The 15712-nt window shown below is 38.8% G+C and overlaps 1 protein-coding gene across 8 annotated transcripts in view; it reads left to right on the forward strand.

Annotated features, from left to right (window-relative positions):
• Positions 1 to 1629: 1629 nt before the first annotated feature.
• CNOT4 (CCR4-NOT transcription complex subunit 4) overlaps positions 1630 to 15712 on the forward strand; it is a 141875-nt gene continuing 127792 nt past the window's right edge. For 5 of the 8 annotated variants that reach the window (XM_036862912.1, XM_036862909.1, XM_036862910.1 and 2 more), the window contains exon 1: positions 1649 to 1856. The gene's annotated coding sequence lies outside the window, so the exon portion shown is untranslated. Of the gene's footprint in view, positions 1857 to 2570; positions 2659 to 15712 lie in introns of all 8 variants that reach the window. The other 3 variants (XM_036862908.1, XM_036862907.1, XM_036862913.1) reach the window with 3 other exon arrangements.

A 15712-nucleotide genomic window follows, 5' to 3' on the forward strand; every position in this document is an offset into this window, starting at 1 on the left:
TAAAGATACTGTTCTTAAAAAAAGGTGTGTAGGATAAGATGATGGATTAGATGACGATTAAGATCCTTTCCAGTCTTAATGCGGTGGTTCTTATGTTTAATAATGGTAAGGATTCTGTTTATTTTGTTCTTTTCATTACTTGGTTTATATTTCACTATAAAATTGGTAATGTAAAAAACACACATTAAAATAATACATGTCTCCTATACTGAACGTTTAAATAGTTACCTAAAGGTGGTGAATCCAAATGATTTCCCAAGTTTCCTTGCAAGGTAATAATCTCATGATTCTACAATTTCAAATTTTTGGTAAATTGTGAGTTTATTACATATTTTAAGTTTTCACCAAATAATTGAATCTAGGCTTGATAGTAAAGAAACTGAAGCACAAAGAACTAATGTATTGTTAAAAAATGAAATGAAAGCTTCTCACTATGAGATTAGGTTCACAGATTTTATATTGCAACCTTCCCCTATTCTCCTTCTGTTTAGAATTTTTCATCAGTTACAATATACTGTGCATTTCAATCATATGTTTTATAAATTGCCTCCTCTCCCTTTTCTGTCACCCCAACACACACACTAGAATAGACACAGGAATTCCTAGAATAGGAACAGGGAATTTTGTCTATTTTGCTCACCGTCTCCTCCCCATGTATAGAACAGTGCCGGGCACACAGGAGGAGCTCAATGAGTATTTTTTGCATGAATGGGTTTAGAATACACGCAATAAGCAAAAACGACTGTGTCGAGCGCCACTTCCACCAGAATTCTAGGAGGCATGTGGGAGGCACCAGTAAATTGACTGATTTTTTGTGTGTATGTGTGTGACTGATTTTTGAGATTGAGGATTCCTCGGCGCTCGTAGAAATTGCGAATGCGTTCTTATATTCGTTGGGATGTATTGATGTGTGAAGGGTTTGTGAACTCCGCGCGCAGAGCTGTGCAGGCTGGAAATCGAACTAACAATTTGCAAAGTCCGCATACTGTTCTCAAATTTATATCATCAGAAACACATTTTTGTAAACGCGTTGGTCTTCCCTTTTCTTGTACTTCCGTAAAGGACAATTTCGGGTATCTCTTCACTGGAGATTAATGGTGAGAACTGGATCGAGGGTGGTGACTCCAAAACGCGCAAACAGAGGCAACGAGTTAACACTTTTCGCAAACAAACGCCAATTCAGTATCCAATTCCCACCCTAGATCAAATCCCGCGCTCCTCCTACCTCCAACCTGCCTGTACCCCGCCCTCTTTAATACCTATGGTGGGCAGAGCAGAAAACGGTCTCGGTTCCCCCCAAATTGGTTACGCCGGCCCCGAGTTTTGGTCTCCCATATTTGAGCAAACACCGAGGAAACGGAACCGCTAACGAAGGCCGCCGACCAAATGACAGCGGAGCAGCACACGCGGGTCAAGAAGGAAGCAAAACACGAAGAAAGGCAATAGTGTAACAGGCACGTGAGGTGGGCTATCCCATCCGCCCTCGGAGTGAGAACATCAACTCCCGGCTTGCCTCTGGGCTGTTACCCTCCGAGGACTACAACTCCCAGGATGCTGCGGGAGCAGTTCCCCCGCCGCTCCTCCCGCCCCTCCCCCGCCCCGCCCTGCCGGATCGGCGTGCGCCTGCGCACCGGAGGCCGGAGGAGTCTTACCCTAATGTAAGATGGTGGCCCGTCTGGCTGTGGAACCCACCGAAAGCTGAGAGTCTCTCTCTCTCAGCCGTAAAGGTCGGACTCGCTGAAGCAATCAGGCCCGTTTCTGAAGAGTTTTTTTCCCCGACACTCGTTCAGTGGTCTCTTGTGAGGACGCGGCAACGCGTGGAGTCGGATAAGGGAAAAGCGAGGCAAGGCAGGCGGGTGAGTCTGTGCGGGGCTGGGCTTAGGGGAAACCCGGGGCTTACCGGCTACGAGAGAGCGGAGGCTTCGCTGGGACTGTGCAGGCCGCACCCCCCTTTCTCCCCACCCCCCGCCTCATCTTCAGCCTCCTTCTCGGTCTTCCTCCTCCTCTTCTTCCTCCCTCTCCCCTCTACGCCACAGCAGTTACCGCCGGGAAAAGGGAGCGGGGCAGAAGGCTGCGCGGCGGCGAGCCTCGACTGCTTCGAAAATCTCTTCATTTGGGCAGCCGAGGCGGCTGCTCGTCTTCAGTGCTCTCCCCTACGTTTTTGTAGGGGCAGGAATCTTAGGTCTCAGGACTCCGTGTTTTCCCAGCCCCCTTGCCCCTCTCTGACGTCCTTCCCCAGTGGCTCCCGTCTCCCAAGACCGAAGCCATCACTTCCACTCTGACCCGTGGGGCTCATTAATCCCACTGCTCGTTGCCCACTCGTCCTGCTGCTTGTTCTTTGCTCCGCTGCTACCACTGTGGAGTTAGCCTTTGCTCCCCCCGGTGCTTGCCATTAGCCCCCAGCCTATCTGCTACCCTAGGGCTTCTTCCGATTTGCAGTCTTTCCTTTAACCACATCTGTCATTTTAAAGCTGCCCCTTAAGTATCTAGATTATGCTGCTGCTCGTTCTGACCCACCTGTTTCACAGCGTTCTTGGGTATTGTCCGTTCCTTCCCTCTTTCCTATACAGATTCTTTCAGCATACACTTCCAGAAAAAAAGGGATGCCCCGTGTTGGCCCCTGAAAAGTCAAGGAAGTTGGGAAGTGAATAAAGTGAGGTAGGATACTGTTACACGTTTTGAGTGAAGCTCGTTTATTCAGGCTACTCCGGAGAGGAGCGTCTTCGTTTTGCTTTCAGTGATCTATTTGTGGATTTTTCGCTCTGTTGGGACGTGGTTTTTTGTTTTTGTTTTTGTTTTTGTTTTCCATTTTGGACCGGTTTTTCCATGCTACCAAGCGTTCTTCTGAATTGAGTCTCCCCAGGATACTTAATGTGGGCTCTGATTATACCAACCAATATTAGCCTGGGCGTTTAAAAATAAGATAAATCTGGCACACAACCAAATTCATCTGTGAGCTCCACAAGCAAATATAAGTGGTGTTTTGATTATATGCAGGTTATATGTGGGTTACAGATTCCTTCCAAATTGAGAATTGATTATTGACTCAGTTTTATTGATGTTCAGCTTAATTGATGACATTTTATTTATAGTTTGAGTGGAAATTTCCTCTCCAGCTAATATCTGACTGACTTGATATTTTTGGATTTGGGAAGTTCTTTCTTTTAACATATCTAGAATGGTAGGTATCTGAATAACTTGTCTTCTCTTGAAAACCATTAGGTCTATAAGCAAAAGAAAAATCGATTTTTTTTGAAAACTAAATCTCATTTTTTCCATAGAAAAGAAGGGGGCTGGGAAAGAAATGACAAAGCTGTGCACATAAATGCATTTGGTAACACTCAGTGTCATTATTATTTATATTAAAAAGCAGAAAACTAGAAGCCAGTGGTGGCTTATGATGTCTGTTTTGTGAAGAAGGAGCTTTTGCTATAATCAGACTACTGTGAAGTAAAGAATTACCAGAAAAACAAACAGGATTACGTAGATCAGATACATACATCTCAAACTTAAACATAAATAAGACGTTTTGTTCTTAAGATGTATGTAAAAATATTAAGTCATAGTAGCAATCTCATGCAGCAATATACCTCTTATTTGCAAAAGTAATAATACCTCAAGTGTAAATATAAATACATATAGTTGCCCATTAAATCACTTTTGGATGTTACTGCATTATTGTGATTTTTTACAGATTTTATCTGTAATACTTGATGGAATCTTACATATGACATATTCACTTGATTGTGATAAATGGTCTGTTTCATCAAATGTAAACCGAGGTTAGGAAAGCTGTTTATAAAACTTCATTTTTCCTTTCAGCCACTTAAGCCACAATTTGGGGAAACTAAATAAATCCCGACTTTCCTGAGAATTGGAAGCAATTTATATAGCAAACCTTGTCCTAAGTTTGACCTGAGGTTTTTTAAAAAAAGTATTACTTACTTTTAGTTTATCAGTAGGAATATATTTAATACAATTGATCTTCAACTCTAAGCAAAAAATATATTTCATTTTTCTTTGTAATACACTGGTGGAGAAGCTTTCCACTTTGAACAAGCCTAACACACGGGTTTAGAAACCCTTGGCAGTCATACTTGGCTGAATTGTAAGCAGTGTGTTCTAGGAGAGGACTGTTTGTCTGGCAGAAGAGGGTAAATGATTTTAATACATTTTTTCTTTTGTAAAGATATTTTGCTTCAATAAAAACATTCTCAAGTAATTTTCTCCACTCTATAGTTTTTTTCCTGCCATCATCAAATTCTTAGTTTCAGCACTGTGAAGTCAAAATCAATTTACTTTGGGATCTTTAACACAGCTGAAGAAGATATCTAAAGTTCTTTGACATTTTGATAGGAAATAGAGAGCTGAGAGTTCAAAATATTTTTGTATGGTTTAACTTTTTTTTATTTTTATAAATTTATTTATTTTATTTATTTATTTTTGGCTGTGTTGGGTCTTCGTTGCTGCACGCAGGCTTTCTCTAGTTGCCGTGAGCGGGGACTACTCTTAGTTGCGGTGCGCGGGCTTCTCATTGCAGTGGCTTCTCTTGTTGCGGAGCACGGGGTCTAGGCGCACAGGCTTCAGTAGTTGTGGCTCGCGGGCTCTAGAGCAAAGGCTCAGTAGTTGCGGCACACGGGCTTTGTTGCTCCGCGGCATGTGGGATCTTCCCGGACCAGGGCTCGAACCCGTGTCCCCTGCACTGGCAGGCGGATTCTTAACCACTGCGCCACCAGGGAAGCCCCTGTGGTTTAACTTCTTAGATGTAACATTTTGAGTATTGTAGCTTCATAATTTCGTGGGGTTCTTTTTTTTGGATAGTTTGGAATACTTTCTGCCAGTTTCAGTAGTTGAATTCTTCAATTGAATAGATTATTTCTACAGGAGGGTTTTTGAACATGAGTTACTTAAGGTTGACTTGTTATGAAATTTGTTTTCATAAAGTTCCATAGACAAATCTTTAATTTTATTAGGATGAGACAGTTATAATCAAATGGCAAAATACAGAAAAACTGTTTTGTAATGCCCTTCAACTTCAGTCTGATTGGAGCACTAGCGATAACTTGCAGTTTATTACTTTGTAAAAGAAAGAGGGCATTGCTTAAGGATGAACTCCTTGCATTAGGGAAGTTTTATTTTTAAAATGATGTTATATGTATTAATATAATGAAAAAATATCTTCTCAGTTTAAGCACTATGATTTTAGAAATCTTCCCCTTCTCTCCTTTGCTACTTCTGCTTTAAGGTAAGCTACACTCTTCATTAAAAAAAAGTTTCTTTTTCTTTCTGGTGCCTGCAGATAGCACTTGATTTAATCTATTTCAACTCAATGTTATTATAATTTTTTTTAAAAAAATGTTTTTTTAAGTTATTTATTTGTTTGTTTATTTATTTATTTAGGCTGCATTGGGTCTCCGTTGCTGCATGCAGGCTTTCTCTAGTTGAGGCGAGCGGGGGCTACTCTTCGTTGCGGTGCACGGGCCTCTCGTTGCGGTGGCTTCTCTTGTCGTGAAGCACGGGCTCCAGGCACATGGGCTTCAGTAGTTGTGGCTCACAGGCTCTAGAGCGCAGGCTCAGTAGCTGTGGCGCACAGGCTTAGTTGTTCCCCAGCGTATGGGATCTTGCCGGACCAGGGCTCGAACCCGTGTCCCCTGCATTGGCAGGCAGATTCTTAACCACTGTGCCACCAGGGAAACCCAATGTTATTATTTTTATAGACCATTCAAGTGAAATAGAAAGTTTTTTTTTTTTAATTAATTAATTATTTTTGGCTGTGTTGGGTCTTCGTTTCTGTGCGAGGGCTTTCGCTAGTTGCGGCGAGCGGGGGCCACTCTTCATCGCGGTGCGCGGGCCTCTCACTATCGCGGCCTCTCTTGTTGCGGAGCACAGGCTCCAGACGCTAAGGCTCAGTAGTTGTGGCTCACGGGCCTAGTTGCTCCGCGGCATGTGGGATCTTCCCAGAACAGGGCTCGAACCCGTGTCCCCTGCATTGGCAGGCAGATTCTCAACCACTGCGCCACCGGGGAAGCCCGAAATAGAAAGTTTTAATTTGTGAAAACTTAAACCTCTGCTGAAAATTCAGTTAGCTTTCTGTCATTAAGTATACAACTGTCTTGACTTTTTGTGAAGTAAGTTACATTCATCTCAGTTAGTTCTAAAGAAAAACGGTAGGGAAATAGGTTATAGAGATTTTTAGTGCTCTAGAAATAGTGTAACTAGAATGTACTACATACTTTTCTCAAAGGATTTCTTAATCTAAGTGGAACTTGTAAATGGTTTTCATCCCACTGGAATAGCATGTATTGGATAAAACTTGTTAACACGTTTTGAGATTTAAAAAATTTTGTGTTACCTCAGAGATATTAGGAAAAATCTGCAAATGCCCATTCTTATATAAAATGTGGCAATACCACTGATATTTTAAAGAGAGTAATATTTTTTTCTCAAAAGTTGAGAGTACACAAATAATAAAGATGGCATAATTTACTCACTTATTTAGTGATGCAATGAAAGAAGATAGTGGGACTGTTAATCCTATATTTAGTGGTTTTCTGAAAAAACTTTTTTCAGAATTCTTTTTAATCTGATACTTATGTGACCTTTATTAGAAAAGATTGTGTAGTAAATGTCAACTTTTTCACGTGTAGTAATATTAATCCAATGGGTTTTGTCACATTTCTTTTTTGTAGCATGATTCTTTTATTTTTTAATCAGAAAGTAGTTTATAGAAGAGAAAATTTCAATACTATTTTGGCCCCTTAGATTAGCTTTCCCGTAACAGTTTTTCTTTTACTAGAAGAGAGAAATTACATGCTACTAAAAAGAAGATGATTACTTTTACTTGCTAGGAAAATGAAACTTTAAAGATAGGGCAAGTACAAGGCAATTTGAGTATGAGTTTATTTTTCTCCTAAGGAGTTTATTTGTGAGTATGGTTTCATTCTTTCTAAACTCTGTTTATACAAGAGAGTTGTCCTGTTTTAAACTTTAATTGCATTGGGTGATGGGCAGATGATGTATTGCTATTGGGATAAAACTTGCTATTTGTATATGTCGGATATCTGTTCACAATCAAATATGTTATTTAGTTATGGTATCTAAAACCTCCCCTCTTGAGTATTTAGAGAAAATATGGAGAAGGGGAAATCAAAATAATCAGATTGGTTTGTATATATGCCTAAAACCAGTTTGGGGGAAAAAAATGTCAAGGCAAAGAAGCAGTGTAATTAGAAGAATAAAATGCCAGCATTTAAAGATAGTAGATGTTTGTATCACTGCTTTTGGAAGGAATTAGTGAACGATGATGTAGGGAAATAATGGTTGAATTTTGAAGAGTAGTTATAGACTGAAATATCAAAGGGGTGGAGCTATATGTTGTCATTAAGCCAGATATCTGAAATTTCTTAAGCATATTTTTCAGTTCTCAGAATAAAGAGGAAGTGCTAATTTTCCTGATTATTTAAGAACCTTCTAATTCAATCCCTGTTAAGGGCAATTGGTGTCTTCAGATAGTGAATTTCTTGAAATAACATTGGCTGATTCGGGTTATTGAACATTGATTGTAGCAACTTTTTTTCTTTTTCTTTTCTGCCTTTCATATTTTGCTTTTTCTTTTTTTAACAATGTTTCGTGATTTTTCAGCTATTGTTTGGGTGGACCCTTTTGTGAATGCTGTAATTGAATGAAAATTTGAAATATAAGCAGTATTGCTTTTGGTAGTAAGATTAATTTTTCTTTTGATGGAGATCCTCTCCATTTCGATTAGATTTTTTCCTTTAATTTTTAAATTAATTATTAGTTGAGAATTAGCTCATACAAGTTCCCTGTCAAATTAGATCTTTCCAGAATTCTTTTTCGTACTTTAAATGGGGACTTAGATATTTGTTGGGTAAAGAAAAGTGTTATGATATGCCTTGGTTTTGTCATTTAAAATGAAGTAAAGACATTATTAGTGTTAAAAAAATTGACTTATTAACGTGAAAAATTTTAAACCAAAGTAGACACAAATCTCTATGTGTGTGTCACTTCAAAGATCATCAGCTCATAGTCAATCTGGGTTTACCTATGCCCCCACTTAGTTTACTCCTTGTCCCCCTACTCTTTGACCTGGATTATTTTGAAGCAAATCCTCGTCATCACAATTATTTCATTTGTACTAGAACTCTTTTTGACATATAATATCCTTGATTTTTTAAAAAAAAATCAGGATTATTCAATCAATTTGTCAAATAGTCTTTACGTACTTATTATAGACCTACTTCTTGGGAAATGGCCCAACCTCTTCTAAGAGTTTATTATCTTGTTGGGTATACTTTCGTAATAATATAACTAGCACTATCCAAAGCATTATACAACTAACGCTTTGATACATGGGTCTGAGTCCATTATGTTAGTATAGGGTTATCTAGGAGTAGGGCTTCCTTGAGAAAGTGGGACTTGAATAAAGAATATGTACTGTCTGCATAGGCAGATCATCTTCAGAAGGAGAACATTCCATACGTTCCATGTGGGGCTTGGAAGCAGGAGCAAACACTTGGTGGGGACCAGCATGATGTGAGAGAGGTGTAAGGAGTCTGATCTCAGTAGAATAAGGTGTTAATTTCTGAGAATGGTGTCAGAGAAATTAGTATGCTAGAGTAGGGCTAGATTATAAGGTATATTCAGTGTCAGGTTGAATCTGATCAGCTACGGTAAGGAGCCAGTAGTTGGTTGGGGGCAGGAGATGACAAGATGAAAGTACTCTTAAAAAGATTCCTTCTTCAGTAGTGTGCAGCATATTTTGGGGTTGACAGTTGAGTTGAGTGTGAAAAATTAATGAGTAGGCCACTGAGGTAAGGGGCCACCTGAGAGATTCTACACGATTTGGCACCTAATTGATTCTATCTTCTCTTCAGTCCTTATATCCAGAAATGACAACAAGGTTTTGGAGAATAGAGGACTGAAGAAATGTCTATTTGTCTTTGATAGTAAACTGCAATTTGTTAGCCAAGCCCAGCTTTTGAAAAGGAAGTGATGCATGATTACTCAAATAACAATCTCAAGAAAATTCAGCAGAAAATAGCTACCAGTGTTTTCAAATAATTTTAGATATGTATTCACTGGGAGTTTGGAAAATAAAGAAAATCTTTATTACATGATAATGAGATGGAACATATTTCATTTGTAAAAGGGAAATTGATGCCTCATCTGCTTCTTATGTGTGTAAGAGTTCAGAAGAAGTATTAGGAAATGTATATTTGAACAGCTTGTAACCAGTATATATTACTGGATAGCTTTAAAGTTTAATAATGACCTGATTAGCACAGAAGGAATGGCATAAAATTCTGATGAATAGGGCACTAATATTGTCAGCCCCAACCTCCCTTAAGGATGGATAAGGATAGGTCAGCAGGCCAAAGAAGAATGTAGGGACATTATTAAGTGAAAGCTTATTCTTTGATTTATTTTGATATACTTTGTTTTGCAAAGGTATTATTAAAAACAGATCTGGTTAAACAACAGCCATATTTATTTTATTTGAGAATTTTTTTAAGTTCTCAGACCCTTGAAGTTATTCTTTTCTTTGTTTTGGTTTGTTCACTCTTCATTAAACCAACTTACTTCATCTATTGTGTATTTTTGGATAGCATGCTTGCTTTGTTTTGTGAAGGATAATTTCATTTGTTATCTTAAAGCAGCAGGGGAAAAGTAGATTTCTTGTTTCTGGCTTTGTAAATAGTAGATGAATAATACTGTATTGCCATTGTTCTCTTCCTGCTTCCCTCAGTATCACATGTATTCCCTTTCTACAATATTTAGCATGTGGATCTCAAGAATTCTCATAGTTGAGTCTGAAAACATCTCAAGCTTAGGTGCTTACAGCTTCAAAATTAAATTTACCTTAATTTACCAATCATTTTCTTTCCTATTATTATAAAAGGTATAACCTACAATAATGCCATGGACCTTTCGGGTACTTGGGAAATATTAATAAGGATAAAGATAATGATGCAATATAGTGCATTGTTGGGAAATACGTGTTTTTCATTGATGTTCCCTCCATCCTAAACCTCCTTAATCCTGGTGATGTGACAGAACTATTTTTGACATTTTTTTCCTTCTTTATTTAGCGGGTTATGCGTACTATCTAATATGGTCACTGGAATAGAAAGCTATTGCCTTCTCCTTGGGTATGTTTTAACAGAGCCTTTAATATTTTAATTGTGGATTTAAGATTGAATTGCTATCGCCTTTGTGCAGGAGAATCTTGAGGAGGATTATGCTTCTTTCTCATTACTACCCAGTGTATGTGGGAAGGAAGTAAATATCAAATATGCAGTATAGGAGAACCTTAGTATTTGAGAATATTTTCAGTGGTAGCTGCCAATCCATTCTTTTCCCCAAGAACTTTTAATTTAATGCCTTGAGTGTGGAACCGCTTAAAAGTGTCACAGTGGGTGGTGGAGGGGAGAGGAGAAAATGGTTCCATGCTCCAAAAATCTCTCCCAGATTTTAACAACTTGAATTAATCTCAAATTATTAGTATTTTGCATAGTTTTATTCATGAAATTCCTGGGAGGGAGCCCTTTTTTGTGTGAGTGGCTTTGGGGGTGTCTTGGGTAGCTGGGAGGGCAGGTACATTGCAAACCTAGGAAAAGGGAGGAGAGGCAGAAAATACAGTGAAACACTTCAAATTCTAATAATGACCACGGTGCATTTTTGCCTAAGGCATTGATGGCACTGGCTCCTTTGCTGCCTTTGGCTACATACTTTAGGTTTTCTTTTCTAAGTTAGGCTTCTAGTTGGGAAGGCTACAGACTTTAGCCTTTTCTAAGTCAGACTAGCATCCCTGTCCAGGCTTGTGCATTTTAACCTCTCTAGCTCAAAACCTGACCATTTTTGTGTCTTTAATCTGCCAGAAGGAAGGGGGAAATGGGAAAGAGAAGAAAATACGTGTGATACTCCTCATTTTGCTCATGTATTGGCGTAAGGTTATTCTAAGATTGTTTTATAGAAGAACCTCTTCCTTTCATTTTTAATTTTATGTAATCAGTTATAAAGTAGTTTCATGAATTTACTAAATGAATACTTAGAAATCTTTTAAAATGTCCTTTAGCAATAGAGTTGGTGATAGGTCGAAGGGTACTGATGTTAGATGCTTCGTGGTACTTTCTTGGAATTTCTTGCTTCTACTAAAATCTTTTCTGTTGTCCTGGACCTAGTCCTAGATGTGAATTTTGCTTCTAAAAAGTAAAGCTAATAGTCTTTTTTAAGGTAGTTACCATCCCTGCACTGTATTCAAATCTGTTTGATCCTAATGAAAACAAGTATTAGAGTAAAATACTTTAATATAGCTGTGCTAACAAAAGAACATTTGTTAGTCGTGTGTTGCCCTCTATTTTTTTGTCATGCCTAGCAAATGTTTTCAGCAGCTTTGGAGAACTCTGAATAATATATGATGTGTTTGTGTTTACAGATTGTGCTTTTTATTATATACTACTGAATTCTGTAATTTTTAAAATGACGTTATATTAAAGGAAATATTGCTCTTGGAGTAACGGGCTAACTTAAATGATTTTTTTATAGTTGAACATAGTTTTCACTGGCCTGTAGATTTCCTTGCCAGCCCTTTCAGTTCCCCCTATTTTTATTTATGGCTTCTGCTGGGAGCATGCAGTTTAGTATGGAACCAGACTGCCTGAGCCTGAATCTTACTCCTACCACTTCTTGTCAGACCTAGGGCAAGTTACCTTATGCTGTCTGGACCTCAGCTTCCTCATTTGTAGAATGCAGCTATTAAGATTGTTGTGTGGAATAAATGAGTTAATGTATATAAAGTGCATGGAATAGCGTTTGGCATATAGTAAGCCCTGGATACGTGTTTGCTGTTTTTATACGTTTGAAAGAATTTTTTAAAAATCTATTTTTGAAGACTTATCTTTTTATTCAATGTACTTTTTTATGTCTGGGTAGTAGACATACGTTTTCAGTAGTTATTTGACCAGCTGGAAACACAGGTAATGTGTTTTAGAGGGTAATCAAAGGACTGACCTACCTGGAATTCTTTTGAATCAAGGAGTAATGGAAAATGAACCTGGACAGGTATGATAGAAAATAATTATAGAGTGTTTTGAACTAAGGCAGAGAAATTTAGATGTGGTTGATAAGAGGGGAATCATTGCAATCACTGCAAGTTTGTTTTAAGTCAGGGGAGTGATGTGTTTAAAATAGTATTTAGGGGAAGATGGTTTTGAGTGTCCTTGGTAGCATAGACTTATTTGATTTTATGTGGATAAGAGGATTTTTTTTTTTTTTTTTTGTCTATTCTGTTCACTGATGTATCCAAAGTGACCCAAATAGTGCCTGGTAGATAGTAGGTGCTCAATAAATACTTATTGGATGAATAAACCTTAAGGGGGACTGAGTTAACAGAGACAAGCACAAAGGAAAGTGAGCTTTTTGGATCCCTAGCTTTAAAGGGGTAGAAGTGAAACAGTTTTTTTTGTTTTTTTTTTTTAATTAATTAATTAATTTATGGCTGTGTTGGGTCTTCGTTTCTGTGTGAGGGCTTCTCTAGTTGTGGCAAGCGGGGGGCCACTCTTCATCGCGGTGCACGGGCCTCTCACTATCGCTGCCTCTCTTGTTGCGGAGCACAGGCTCCAGACGCGCAGGCTCAGTAATTGTGGCTCACGGGCCCAGTTGATCCGCGGCATGTGGGATCTTCCCAGACCAGGGCTCGAACCCGTGTCCCCCGCAATGGCAGGCGGATTCTCAACCACTGCGCCACCAGGGAAGCCCAACAGTTTGTTTTTTTAAGGTACTTATTTATTTATTTATTTGGCTGCGTCGGGTCTTTGTTGCGGCACGCGGGCTTTTCTCTAGTTGTGGCGCACAGGCTCCAGAGTGTTCAGGCTTAGTTGCTCCACGGCATGTGGGATCTTGCTTTCCTTACCAGGGGTCGAACCCATGTCCCCTGCATTGGAAGGCGGATTCTTAACCACTGGACCACCAGGGAAGTCCCTGAAAAAGGTATTATTAAAGGAACAATTAGAGGTAAAAGGAAGATGGAAAAGTTTGTCTCAGAAAACAAAGGAAGAGACTTTCTAGGAGAGAGAAGTCACAGGGATAGGAAGATCTAGTATGATACCACTTCAACTTCAGGAAGAAAAAAAGGAATTGACATAGTTCAATGCAACATTCAAGCAAAATGAGAATAGAGAAAGCCCTTTGGCTTGTGTGTGACAGTAACTAATCACATGAGAGCGATTTCAGTAGACTGAGAATGTAAATCAGATTGGCGGGAAGTTCAGAAAGATGGTAAGTACAGACTGTAGCTAAAGACTATTCAATAGTAGGTAATGACTATAAAAGTGGCAAGAAGACAAATTATAATAGCAGCTTTCACAGTTATTGAATGTGTAATATGAGAGATTCTATTTATTAGAAATGAGAAAACTTGAGGCAGTCTTTGTGCTGAATGTTCTTAAGTTTCACAGTACAGAAGACTTATTACACATGCTGCTTCAGGGCTCTGCTACTTGCTAACTCTGTAATCTTGAGGAAAGTTGCTTAATCTTTTGTGCCTCAGTTTCTTCCTTGTGAATGATGGAGATCTGTTTCATAGATCTGTTATGTTCATAGATCTATGTTATTTCATAGATCTGTTAAATTACTTAATCTTTTTAAAACTCTTACAACAATGCTTGGTATGTAGTAAATATTTGATAAATATTAGCTGTTATTATCATCCACTGCTGAAGTAACGTAGAGAGTAGGATTGGACGATAGAAGAGAAGAAATAGAAAAAAAAATTAATAAAATTATTGCCAAGTAGGGGTAAGAACTAAATGGAAAAGCCTTAGAATCTTTGCTCTGACTATCCCTCTGCCTGGAAAACACTTATCTAATTACTACATAGCTGTCTCAACTCTCTCAGACCTTTGTTCACATGATGTGCTTTTCACTAAGGCCTGCCCTATTTATTTCCAGTTAGCATCCAGGCCCCTCTCCCCTAATATTAATATTTGCATTTTAAAACTTTTTTTTGCTATAATACTTCTCTCCAAACATATCATATAATCCACTTACTCATTATATATGCTGTTTGTTGTTGATCTCCATCTACTAGGATGGGGATGTTTGTTCTTTGATGTATCCCAGGTTCTTGGAATAGCACTTGGTACATAGTAGGTGCTCAGTATATGCTCATTGAATGAGTAAATTATTTTGCCATTGAAGTGGGGTGGATGGGGCAATCAGTTTAAGTGGTGGTGGGGATACATTTTTGGAGGAGAGCCAATTTTCTGAGATTGATGGACACTACATAGAAGTTGATCTTCTCAGAGACTTTGTCTTCTCAAATGGGTTTTCTGAGTCCATTTTGGTACTGGTTTTCCTGGAAATCATGTGGGATACCCATTTAGCTGAGGGAAAAAAATGTAAGATGTATCTCTTTTTTTTTCCCTATAATAATTATATTTTATATTTGATTAGCTAATAAAAGCTTATATTTGTGTGCTTATTAGAATCTAGGAACTGTTCTAACTTCTTTATATTATTAATTTTTAAAACTCTACAGCCTTACAAGTACATTACAGTTTCCTTGTAAGCCGTCATTAGGGGTGAAGGAAAAGCCCTTTGCACTGAGACAAAGGGCAGTGCTTCCCCAGATTTTTGTGTTCCATTGACAGGGAGCTTCTGATACCTCCTTCTAGCAGTCACAGCCTAGACACTATTGCTTGCCTAAATAAAGTCCATCAGGACTAATCTCATTATATCTTTTATCCCTTTTTATGTCAGTTACTGCCATTCTCCCAGGTGACAGTTCATGTCACACACTTGAATCCTCACAATTTTCTGAATATTTCTTATCTTTTCACTCCTCTCCATCATCAGCAAAATTTCTTGTATCCTTGTTTTTTTTTCCTGTATACTTCCTCTGCTTTCTACTTTTCTGAAGACACTGCCTTGTACGTGTTGGCTATAATGTTTTTCATTTTTTTCTTATATACTATCATCAGGGGTCAGTGGGGAGTCCATGCACTGAGATTTAAGACTACATTTCCCATTCTGACCTCTTCCATGGAATAGGAGTCAAAAAGTGAGCCTGGTTATATTGTTCAAAAACCCTTATGTTTGCTGGCATTTCTTGCATTCTGAGTTACTCATCTTTTCTTCACTTTTAGCTCTTAGCTTACTGTCATTCTTGCTAATAACACTATCCCTTTTAAAATGCTTGGTAATTTCAACATATACCATCTGGGTTGCTTCTATTACTGTGGCCTCTTAAGTTCTAAAATTCTTTAATGATCTTGGTCTCCACCCTATCTCAGTCACCACTCCATGGTCATATCTTTCTTTTTTTGGCCACGCCACACGGCATGTGGGATCCTAGTTCCCCGACCAGGGATCGAACACATGCCCCCTGCAATGGTAGCACAGAGTCCTAACCACTGGCCCTCCAGGGAAGTCCCCATGGTCATACCTTACACCTTGTTATTACCAATAACATGAACCCCCACCCCACCATGACTTTCAGTTCATGCAGCCCCTCTCTGACCACCGTCTGTCTTTTCAGCTCCTTCCACATACTTCCCAACTCAACAAGCTTACTATCATTAGGACCTCCAGTCCAGTTTGTATTCCCTTTACACTGTCCTTTGCCACCCTTGATTTCCTTTCTTCCCTTCTTACCTAGTGTATTACATTCAGTACCTAGGTATCAATCATTATA

This window comes from Balaenoptera musculus, chromosome 9 (assembly GCF_009873245.2).
Source record: "Balaenoptera musculus isolate JJ_BM4_2016_0621 chromosome 9, mBalMus1.pri.v3, whole genome shotgun sequence".
Lineage (NCBI taxonomy): Eukaryota > Metazoa > Chordata > Mammalia > Artiodactyla > Balaenopteridae > Balaenoptera > Balaenoptera musculus.